Consider the following 12,652-nt stretch of genomic DNA (forward strand, 5'->3'; position numbering starts at 1 on the left):
TCCAAGAATGGCTGAAGAATTGCAACATTTACCTAAAACTAACACTGCAGATAGCAATACTGGGTGATTTAAAAAGTCATAGTCAATCTAACAATAATATAATAATTGTTTAATTCATTTACAATCTGTAGAATCTATGAGAATAGAAATGTTCAGTACTTTTGTGAAGCATCACAGCACAGTTGAAAAATATATGGCAAATGGAAATCCAAAATGGATGGTGTTAAAGATAGATGGGAGGGGTTGAATGGAGCTGAAGGGTGGGACTAATAACAAGATAGCAAATAAATCATTCTCTCTATAATTATTCTGACATTCTTAAAATAAAGTGATGATCCTAATTGACCTAAGACAGGGAATTTTTGCTAGGATTAAATGTCAGGAATTGTGAAAAACTGAGTTTAAATGTATTTGGTTATGGTGTATGTAAACTTCTGACTTCAACTGTAGAACAGCATCCAGACGAATCCTGACAAATGAGCACATTTTCTATGCCAGGTGATATCACGCCTCATTAGCTCATTGTTATCGATGTACCCAAATAAATCAGTCATTAGAAAACAGCTTAAACAAACGCAAATGCGACTACTTTGCTATTATTCTGCCTGCACTTTTTGAAGTGACTAAGTTACAGTAGTTGGCTAGCTAGCAAGCAAGGGATAACTACGTTGCCAGCCAGTATGGCAATGGAACATTTAGAACGAACGACTGGGTCGCGACAATGGACACAGAACAAAAAGATGACTGGGTCGCTTCTCTAGCAACAGAACCGTAGAACAAACAACCAGCAACCCTAGATTTGGGTCGGGACTATGTCTTGTGGAAGGATGGAATAGTGTGAATAAATTCACCAAAATATATATTTTTTTGAAAATATGTTGATCATTATTTTAATATGTTGGTAACCTGTTGTATAAAAGTGATAATGCCCTCAAAGCCAGTATTTGGAGGATATATTGGTACGGTTTGCTGGCCATTGTCTTCGTCTCGGGCCTAACAACACCCGTGCCAATATATTCTTCAAACACCAGCTTCTCGGGCATTATCCCTTAACTCCAAACTCCACACAGTTATCACATTTCCCAGTGAGCAAACAATTTCTGTACTTACAGCGTTCATTTAAATTCCTTTTTATCAGGTTTTTGTTTTGGCAGACCTTATTGTTGTTAAAATGTGAAAAAAGTGACATTTGTCAAAAGTCCTGAATGCAACTATTTATGTGAAAATGTTTTGTGTTCTACTTTCAGTCCTGGTTGTCCTGAAAAGAAGATGGTAAAACACTTCATTGTGAGGCTAAATATAAGGGCTGGACATGCAGATAAATCCAAGTCCTGGGTCTCAGGACTGATAGGTTTAACCTCTGTGTCACACCCTGATCTGTTTCACCTGTCCCTGTGCTTGTCACCACCCCCTCCAGGCATCACCCATCTTCCCCATTATCCCCTGGGTATTTATGCCTGTGCTTTCTGTCTGTATGTGCCAGTCCGTCTTGTCAAGTCAACCAGTGTGTTACTCCGTTCGTCTGCCACTCTGAACCCGCCTGCCTGACTATACTGCCTGCTCTGACCTCGAGCCTGCCTGCCACTCTGAACCCGCCTGCCTGACTATACTGCCTGCCCTGACCTCGAGCCTGCCTGCCACTCTGAACCCGCCTGCCTGACTATACTGCCTGCCCTGACCTCGAGCCTGCCTGCCACTCTGAACCCGCCTGCCTGACTATACTGCCTGCCCTGACCTCGAGCCTGCCTGCCACTCTGAACCCGCCTGCGTGACTATACTGCCTGCCCTGACCTCAAGCCTGCCTGCCACTCTGACCTTGTTATGATCTTTGGCCTGTCCTTGACCATTCACTTGCCTGCCCCTTGGATACTAATTCATATCTGAGACTCGAACCATCTGCCTCCCGTGTCTGCATCTGGGTCTCACCCTGTGCCCCTATACTCTGACATGTGGCTAATTATGTTGCGGGTACTAAATTACCCAAACCCCACACAGACCAGGAAAATCTGATCAGACTCCCACTCACAGAAGATTGAGGAAGCTACCAATGCAAATACCTTTTCCCTCAGTCTTCTGTGAGTAGGGGGTCTTGATCAGCTTTTCCTGGTCCGTGGGGATTTGGGTAACCCCTAGTGTCCCCTAGGGATGACCTAATGATAGTGTGCGAGAGATGTGTTGCCGTAACACGACGTGCTGCGTTAATTATTTACCACAGACACACTGGAAGGCGTGTAAGCAGAAAAACATAAAGCGTGTCCCGCCACAAACTACAGGAGACACACCATTGTTCAACAATGGAGAAATCTTGTTGGCTCAGCTCCTGTGTGTCTTATGGAATAACAGATGTAAGGGGTGGTGTTGTGTACAGTGCACACACACACACAATGCAGACATGTTCACAGGTACACACAGTGGTACAGAGACAGAGACACACTAAAAAACAGACTATAGACACACACATCTCTCTCTTCCCCTCCTTCTCCTCCCCTCTCTCTATCCCTCTTTCTCACTCTCTTCTACACACAAACTGACATACAGTAGTTCTAGCTCTAACACACACAGACAGTGGGTCGGAAGGAATAAGTTGGTATGTTAATGTAACATGGCACAAACCACAATAGGAGTCTTGCCAATTACTTTCAACAATCATAAAGTTGAAAAGGGAGAGAGAGAGAATACAAGGGGCGGGGGTGAAAGACACGCACCGGGAAATAGGGACACTACCACAGGGGCTGATTCAACAAGCTAGCTCAGAGAAACAAAATAATTAACTAGAAGTGTTCTCACTCCTATAGCGTTCTTTATTTTTAACGGTGACAACCTAATCTTGTCCAATGGCCGTCTCTCGCTCTCTCTCTCTCTGACGAACCATCTGGTTTCACAGCGCCTCAGAATGGGACTTGACTGGAAGTCTCTAGCTAGCCTATGTGGTTTCGACAGAAAACGCTAACATCGGGCTTTCAGGGATCTTCCCCTGGAAAAACGTGGGAACTCCGCTCAGGCATCTTTCTACGGCTGCTACGTTAGGTTAGTCTATTTTCCTGGCTACCCAGGAAACGTCCTTTTATTCATCATTAGCTTTGATACTTTGATTGGTTAAAGATGATCCATTCGCTGATGATTCTGCTTTGTACAACACCCCTCATTTTGACATCACCACAATCTACTTCAACAATTGTAGTCTCAGACTGAATTACGTAGCCAACGATAGGAGCAGTAGAATAATTCAGTTAGTCTATAGCGCCAGGCAATTAGTCTATAGCAGGAGCATACGAAACAATAGCTGGTTTAATTGGCTGATCTCTCAGTCCATCGCCATCTAGAATTTGAGATCAAACGGGATGTGATATGTGTTCAAGAAACATGGCTTATACCACATCTTGATTTGTATTATTCCTGGTTATTGCTCAATCAGATCTGAGATCAATTGGACAGGGTGGTGGTTGTGCTACATTCATAAGGGAAGGTTTTGTATATCGTAATATACCTGTCCCATCTGAATATGAATGCTTGATGGCGGAAATCTACAGTCCAGTTAGTAATATTAAAGTGTTTGTTTTTTAATTACAACCCTTGTCGTCAACTATCTGTAGCGATGTTTGATGAAATATCAAGAGACATGGTGCGGCAACTTCCATGCACAGAATAGTTTATGGGGAAGCACACATACAGATGCTAATGGTACTATTGTATGTCTTAACGATGGATGTGGTACAGGAGTTGATGTTGTTAGAGGGGTGACATACTGCCTGGACCCCGCACTGGCTTCTAACTCTATTGCATCTACGTGTGAATGGAATGTAATGAATGATTCTGTTGGATAATTTCCTGATTTGGTGTACCACGAACCTTGATGTTACTATTCCAGATAGGGTACAGTTCAGAAGAGGGTGCTTTCATAAAGCAGACTGGGAAAAGTTTGGTGATCATTGCTTAAAGTCTGTTGGAGAGTTCTTTCGAGAGGCCGATTGATGTTTGTGCTGCCTCTGTGATCTCTCTTGATTTTGAGTGCTGCGAATTTATATGTACCAGTGAGTGAAGTGGGTGAGAAAAAGAAGAAGGTTCCTTGTTGGACCGAGGAGTGCTATTCGAGAAAGAAATAGGGCTTACAGAGGAATATGACTCTAAAAAATCTAGTTGATTTTGAAAGGAAGAGAGCTTTAGTACGTAGGGTCATTAAGTCTGTCAAGAGCAATGGATGGAGACAGTTCTGCTCTACAATAGACAGAGGGTACCGAGCTGTGGGGTGTATGGTCTATATTGAAGAAGATTGGAAGATTTGGAAGATTGGAAGACTGGAAGAAGCAAGTCCACTCGAATTGGAGTTTTGGTTGTGGGTCAAAAAACGTTTCTAATTGATGAAGAAAAAGCTGACTTGTTGGGAAGACATTTGCTAGGGTACATAGTGGGATTCTTTTGGATGCAGTACATAAGCAACACAGGTGTGAGATTTGGAATGTTTATGTCTATAAGAAAAGGGATACTGTTGATACTGTTGACTCTTCTTTGGATGCTGTTTTTACCACACATGAGATGCATTCAGCCTTAATAGGTTGTGGATATACAGCTTCAGGTCAAAAGTAATGTTTAAGCATCTTGTTTTTTTAAACTAGGCAAGTTAGTTAAGAAAACATTCTTATTTACAATGATGGCCTAGGAACTGCCTTGTTCAGGGGGCAGAACGACAGATCTTTACCTTGTCACCTCAGGGATTCGATCTAGCAACCTTTCGGTTATTGGCCCAACGCTCTAATCACTAGGCTACATGCCACCCCGCTCATCTACCTGATGAGGTCATACATGTTCTCTTGAGATTATTTAACACGATTTGTAGTGAGGGGGTTATAGCTTCTGGTTGGAAACGTCCGGTAATATTACTTTTTGTAAAGCCTGGTAAGGACACTTCATGTGCTGATAGTTACAGACCAATAGCACTTAACTCAAACTTGTGTAAACTTATGGAAAAGATGATTGTCATATTTCCTAGAACATGAAGGTTTATTGAGTCAATGTCAAAGTGTATAGCGTAAAGGTAGATCTACTTTGGATGCATTAGTAAAAGGTGAGCAATGAAGTTGAAAAAAATAACTTTAAAAAGTCATGGCTATTGTCTTTTTTTAAACTTTGAATATGCTCATGACACCACTGTGTGGAGAGAAGGCCTACTGATTAACTTCTTTGATATAGGGTGCGCTCTTTTAATTTATGGATAAAAAAACGTTCCCGTTTTAAACAAGATATTTTGTCACGAAAAGATGCTCGACTATGCATATAATTGACAGCTTTGGAAAGAAAACACTGACGTTTCCACATCTGCAAAGATATTATCTGTGAGTGCCACAGAACTGATGCTACAGGCGAAACCAAGATGAAATTTCAAACAGGAAATGCCCCAGATTTTGAATGCGCTTTATTCCAATGTCTCCTTATATGGCTGTGAATGCGCAAGGAATGAGCCTACACTTTCTGTCGTTTCCCCAAGGTGTCTGCAGCATTGTGACGTATTTGTAGGCATATCATTGGAAGATTGACCATAAGAGACTACATTTACCAGGTGCCCCGCTTGGTGTCCTCCGTTGCAATTATTGCGCAATCTCCAGCTGCGTGTATTTTACCATTTGCTTCAGAGGAGAAACCAAACTGCCACGAATGACTTATCAGATAGATATATGTGAAAAACACCTTGAGGATTGATTCTAAACAACATTTGCCATGTTTCTGTCGATATTATAGAGTTCGTTTGGAAAAAAGTTTGGCGTTGTAATGACTGAATTTTCTGTTTTTTTTCTTAGCCAAACATGATGAACAAAACGGAGCGATTTCTCCTACACAAATAATCTTTTTGGAAAAACTGAACATTTGCTATCTAACTGAGAGTCTCCTCATTGAAAACATCCGAAGTTCTTCAAAGGTAAATTATTTTATTTGAATGCTTTTCTTGTTTTTGTGAAAATGTTGCCTGCTGAATGCTAGGCTTAATGCTATGCTAGCTATCAATACTCTTACACAAATGCTTGTGTAGCTATGGTTGAAAAGCATATTTTGAAAATCTGAGATGACAGTGTTGTTAACAAAAGGCTAAGCTTGTGAGCCAATATATTTATTTCATTTAATTTGCGATTTTCATGAATAGTTAACGTTGCGTTATGGTAATGAGCTTGAGGCTATAATTACGTTCCCGGATACGGGATTGCTCGACGCAACAGGTTAAGATGGAAATACTTGGTATTGGTGGGAGATTATATAACTGGGTTTGGCCTTCTTATTTAATCTAGGATTGCTACCCAAACCAGCTGGTCAATCGTTCTATCCATTTCATCTTATGCCTATGGAGTAGACAATGGTACTCCTCAAGGCAGTGCTATCAGTCCTATTTTGTTCAACATTATGATTAACAATGTGTTTTCAATGTAGGTAGGGGTATTGGGGCTTCCTGATATGCTGATGATGGAGATATTTGAAAGAGGGGAAGGAATATATCTCGTGATCAAATCTATTCAACAAGCTATAGTGGATGTTGAAATATGTTGTATATTCTTGTTGAAGAATAAAGTTGATGACAATATACAGTTGTTTCTGTATGGACAGCCTATGGGGAGTGTTTCTAAGTACAAATAATTGTGTCTATGGTTCAATAAGTGATATACTGTATATGGAAAGATCATGTCATACATTTTGAAACAAAGTGTAAGAAAGTGGTGAATCTTATGCTCTCGGTCTCTGGATATGAATGGGGTGTTGATAGATAATCGTTGATGGATATTTATAGAGCTCTGATCAGGACAATTTATTACGGGTGTATAGTTTATAGAACACTGAAGTGTATGGTCATTGAGGTTGGACGGGATTTGGAAGGGTTTTGGGGGATGGAGATTGTATACTAGAAGTTAGTAGGGCTCTTTTTTAATTTTCTCAGAAGTACTGAGTTTGGTAGGAGGATTTAGATATGCTGTAAACTGTGATTGACCACACACTCCAGCACAGCAGGTGGCGGCATGAACCTTTAACGTTTGTTTGTGGCCCGCCATTATATCATAGAAGAAGATTTGAACAAGGAAGTGAGTTTGGAAAATCTGAAAGTAGTTTTCCCATATTAACTTTATATGCCCGAACTTAGAATCCTTTCAGCTTTCCAAAAATAATATGGTCAATTTGATATAAGATTGATTTTGATTGCAGATTTTCAACATTTTTCAAAGTCCCATCTAATACAGCTGTTGCGGGCTCACTCCCTCTACTGCCTCAATTTTAACCACACCCCTTTTAAAGTTCCACTTTGCTGCACAGTGTCATCAGGCTGTATGCGCCCGCAATTCGAGCATGGGGACGAGGTTAGTGACAACCCGACAACTTGAATGTTCTTGGCATGGCTGTCTTCTTCACTCTAAGGCGTAGAAAGTACACACTTTAGCCTCCCCGTACAAACCTCCCGGAGCTCTATCTTACCAAGAACCCACCTAATGCACCATAAAATGCCAGAAGAAATGGTGCTATAACCAAACAGGTTTTCAATGGCTTGGTTCACCCTCAAAAAGGTTATATATAGGGACAAAAACCCTACATTGCACTGCATAACCCTTCTCTAGGCACCATCTAACCAAATAGCATTAGTAAATGAAGGATAGGCTTTGTCGCTATGCCTTTAAATTTAGAAACATATACCCAGGGGAATATTCTTGATTTATGGATCACGAAGTCCATTTTTTTCACCTGTTCAGACCTTCAAGTAGATTTATTCCGGGATATTAGGCAGCCTTTTGGCGTTGCGCTTTTAGTTTTTATTACAGAGAAATTGAGTCCCTTGAGGATGGCGATATATATATAAAAAAAGCAATCGCAGCTGAGCACATGACTGACCAGGTAACAAAACCCTTGGGTCAGATTTCCTAATTGCATGAAAAATAAATGCTGCCGCTACTTCGCCTCCAAACCAAGTTGCATGAACCGTAGAGCCGACTGAAGTTGGGGGGAAAAAATGAACTAACACTTTTTACTCTAACGATCAACCTTTACATTATGCTACATTTGCAATCTTTCAATAAGTCCCAGTATACAGGCCTACTGACCTAGGTAAGGAATCACAAAGCAGCCAGCGTCCTTGCTGTACCGTATGACTAAAATAAATAAAACGTCAGCTTTTCCCTGAAATATTCGACTCTAAACTGACACTTCCTTGAGCCTGGGTATGAAGATGCTCTAATAAAAGCCTGTCCATGCAATCCATTATAAAACTACCCACTTTCCCTCCTTCAAAGAAACTTCTCCCATCTTCAGTCTCTTTTTTCCTAACCCCCATTCATTTTCTTCTTCAAGGACACCATGTCATCTCCCTGACACCTGTCCCTCTGCTCTGACATACTACAATTAAATCATAGTTTCAATGCTTTGAACCTCAGCACTTTCATGAGCATTAGTCCAGTGTCTCTCCTTTCATCTACGTCTCTCTCTCTAGCTCTCCCCCTCTCTTTCTGGTCCTGTCTTCTCTATTTCACTGTTTCTCTCTGCCCACCCTCTGATGGTTGCCAAAGTCCCCATGGCAACCAGCAGATACAGTACCTGAAACAATTCACAAGCTTATTTCAGCATACAGGTGCAGCGTGTGTGTGTGTGTTGACTAGACGTGTGGGGTTGGAGGAGAAGAGTGGAAGATAGGAGATAGGGCGAGAGAGGAAGAATGCAACATGAAATTCATCAAGATAAACAAAATGTAACTGAGCAGAGCGAGCGTCTGCTAGCCCCAGGATATTGTTTATTATGCTTCCTGCTCTTCATTTCTCTCCCTTTCACACGAAACATGTTACATCCTTGTCTCATGGGTTTCACCTCTACCCATGATAACAGCCAGTAAGCTAACACCTTGTCTCTTCCACCATGGCCTTTACATTTAAATGTTGTGACAGAACATTCTTCTGATTCAACACACTAACAGCAGCAATGGACTCAAGGTTAATTTGTGACTGTGACTATCCACAAAGTGCTCGGACGGGACACGAGTGACTGAGTTCACCAACTTAACATGACTACATTGCGAAATGGACTGTTATATAAGACCACAGCATACGTCCCAAATGGCACCGTACTCGCTACATAATGCACTACTTTTGACCAGGGCCCACTGGGCCCTGTTCAAAAGTAGTGCACTATATAGGGAACAGGATGCCATTTAGGATGCAACCCATATAACCATTCAACCCATGTCTAGCTAATTAATATATGATATGATTGCACTGTATGTATAGGCTATATACAGTCAGGTCCATAATTATTGGCACCCTTGATGAAGACGAGCAAAAGAAAGACTATCAAATAAAATATTAAATGAAATATTATTTTATACTAATGAAATTGCTCCCCAAAGCTCTATTCTCATGTCATCTGTCCATAGCACCGCCTGGAGTTTGAGAAAACGTCATTGGCACTTGGATTGGAACCGGTGCTACGGTCATATGGCATAGAAATAGAGCTCTTTGGCCACGTACACCAGTGGTGGGTTTGGCGTTGAAAAACACAAGCATATGCAGAAAACTACCTCATACTTACACAGTAAAATATGGTGGTGGATCTTTGTTGTGGGGATATTTAGCTTCCAGTGGTGGAAAAAGTACTCAATTGTCATACTCATGTAAAAGGAAAAATACCATAATAGAAAATGACTCAAGTAAATGTGAGTCACCAGTAAAATTTTACTTGAGTAAAAGTCTAAAGGAGTCTGGTTTTAAATGTACTTAGTGGTGGGAAAAGTACTCAATTGCAGCATTCGAAATGTGGGTACTTTTGGGTGTCTTTTGGGAAAATGTATGGAAGTAAAAAGTACATATTTTCTTTAGGAATGTAATGGAGTAAAAGTAAATGTTTTAAAAAATATAAATAGTAAAGTACAGATGCCCCAAAAAATGACTTAAGTAATACTTTAAAGTATGTTTTACTTAAGTACTTTACACCACTGGCCATTGTTAAGGTCAACGGCAACAAGAACTCTACCAAGTACCAGGACATTTTAGCCAAAAACTTGGTTGGCTCTGCCAGGAGGCTGACACTTGGCCACAAGGGGATCTTCCATCAAGACAATAACCCCAAGCACTAATCAAAATCCACAACAAAATGGTTAATAGACCACAAAATCAACATTTTGTCATGGCCAGTCTCCGGACTTGAACCCCATTGAAAACCTGTGGTTTGAATTGAAGAGGGGAAGTCCATAAGAGCAGATGAAGGATATCAAAGATTTGGAAAGATTCTGTATGGAGGAATGGTCTAAGCTCCCTCCCAACGTGTTCTCTAATATCATAAACACATTTTAGAAAAAGGCTTGGGTATTGAAAATCAAATCAAAGTTTATTTGTCACGTGCGCCGAATACCTTACAGTGAAATGCTTACTTACAGGCTCTAACCAATGGAACGGGAAAAAAGGTACGTGTGTACAAAGTGGGGCAAAAAAGTTTTTAGTCAGCCACCAATTGTGCAAGTTCTCCCACTTAAAAAGATGAGGCCTGTAATTTTCATCATAGGTACACTTCAACTATGACAGACAAAATGAGAAAAGAAAATCCAGAAAATCACCTTGTAGGATTTTTAATGAATTTATTTGCAAATTATGGTGGAAAATAATATAGTATAATCACTAGCCTGCTATACCGTGAAGTGGCTGTGTGGTCCCTTATCTCGGATGATCTTTTCCAAGTTTAAAATGATAAACATTCAACATTGGCCATGCTGTCAATGAAGCATGATTTGAGTTGTAAATCCGGCCTCTTTCTAGAGCTACGACCTGAGATCAATGACGTCATCATGATTGGGCCCTGTTTTCTTTCAAGTTCCCAGTTGTTTTGAAAGCACCATAAAGTCAGAGAATTACAGACTGATGACAAAATTGCTCACAAAGGACCGCCGTGCCACCTTCCTGTTCAAGTGAGCACAGCACAACAAGGTGAGTCCAAAAATGTATGCTGCTACATAAATGATGTAATATGCCAGGGAGATATGTATACTGTAGCTTCGAAAAGTAATACTAAATGTATATAGTGTAGTAAGATGTTAGTAGACCGTGTGCTTCACCATAATAATTTGGTCTATTTGCCCCTCTTCATTTGTCCTACTGTTCTGACTTTGTGGTGCACATGTAGCCTATAATCTGGTTATATGCCGCCTTTATTTATCCGACGGTTCTGACTTAGTGTACAGGGAGAGCACTGTAAGAACGGCTCATGTTCTGAATTCTGTCGCTGTACATTTCAAAAGTGCTAAACAAATAGTTATTTTGCCTTTGTCCGTCCTAGCTCGCTCATTAATGTCAACAAAACTACGGACTGCCTCTTATCCGCTTGTCATCCCCTTATGCCATAGTTTGTAATCTGAATTGTCATTAGAAAGCACATTTGTTTAAGCAAGTCAGCCATATAAGCTATGTTTTTTTAAGGAAGTAAAGGAGGCTGAATGAACTGTTTCGCTGCCAGACAAGGCTCCGCTGATAGCAAGGTGTAACAGTGGTAAGGTGTTGTGACTGCTGTTGGGAAAGCTTTATGTAGGCCCAACAGTTTGTGGGCACCGTTTGTCACCGTTATAGTGCAATTCATGTATTGTTTAGTGTTGTGTAGTGGCTTTGCTGGCATGCATTCCACTTCTTTTTTTTTGCCCCACATGCTAAAATCACCACTGAATTCTGTACATTTTGCCATGTCTAATGTGTATTCATGCGATATTTGAGTGACTAAAAAAATTTACAACAATGTCTATGGGCTAAAAAAACTAAATAAAAAAACAGCCGACTTGGGCTAGTTGATCTGGACATTTCTGACAAGTTATAAATAGCTCTGTAAGGTATGCCATTGACTAACATGACAAGAGGAACTGATGAAGCACTACCCAATTTCGAAATCTCACCTTGTGCATTCTGCTATTACAACTTTCGAGAGTAAGTTTAAAGCCTGAGTTCCTTTGAAGAAAAAAAAATTAAGAAGTTCGGACAAGTTTGCCATTTATCGCAACAATGTGTGTGACAACTATCGGTAGAAAAAAGCAACGGAAAACACATTAAACTTATGTTTTTTATTTAGTACATGAAAACTACCCTGCAATGCAGGAAATGTTCAACTTGTAGTGAATTTGAGGTTGAAAAAAGGGTCTGAAGTTTGTAATTCGCACTTTTTTCCCCTTTTCCCCCATTAATTATAATCAACATAATATTTTGCATTTCCTGTTGCTGCATATTTTCTCAAATTAAGATCCCATATCTGTACAGACTTTAATCCGCAACAAAGTCAGTCTGATGGAAACAACTCTGGTGGTAAAATGTCCATCTTTAAAAAAAAAACGAATTCTATAATATTCACATGAAAATCTGTCACAAATTGGATGGAAATCTAGCTAAAGATTAAGACATGAACACAACAGTTCCCTCTTTCTTCCTCCTACCATCCCGTCATCTCCCTCCTCCAGCGTCTGCGAGGCATGGTGCAGTTGTGAGGCAGGTGGCGGAATAGAGAGATAGAGAAAGAGAGAGCACGCACCCGAGAGAAAAAAGAGAGGTCCATCAATCCCTACCACGACTGGACAAATGAGGCACACAAAGAGGGTGGGGCGGAGGGGGGTGAAGAATGAGTGAGAATGGAGAGAAGGGGGGGGGGGGGTGAGTTTATCATCAGAGAGGCAGAC

The 12,652-nt window shown here is 40.7% G+C and overlaps 1 protein-coding gene across 2 annotated transcripts in view; it reads right to left on the reverse strand.

The window, feature by feature from the left end:
• Positions 1-12,652, reverse strand: part of LOC124048580 (protein FAM163B-like) — a 43,619-nt gene that overhangs the window by 15,665 nt on the left and 15,302 nt on the right. The window lies entirely within an intron of this gene.

The sequence above is a fragment of the Oncorhynchus gorbuscha genome, linkage group LG11 (genome assembly GCF_021184085.1).
Source record: "Oncorhynchus gorbuscha isolate QuinsamMale2020 ecotype Even-year linkage group LG11, OgorEven_v1.0, whole genome shotgun sequence".
Lineage (NCBI taxonomy): Eukaryota > Metazoa > Chordata > Actinopteri > Salmoniformes > Salmonidae > Oncorhynchus > Oncorhynchus gorbuscha.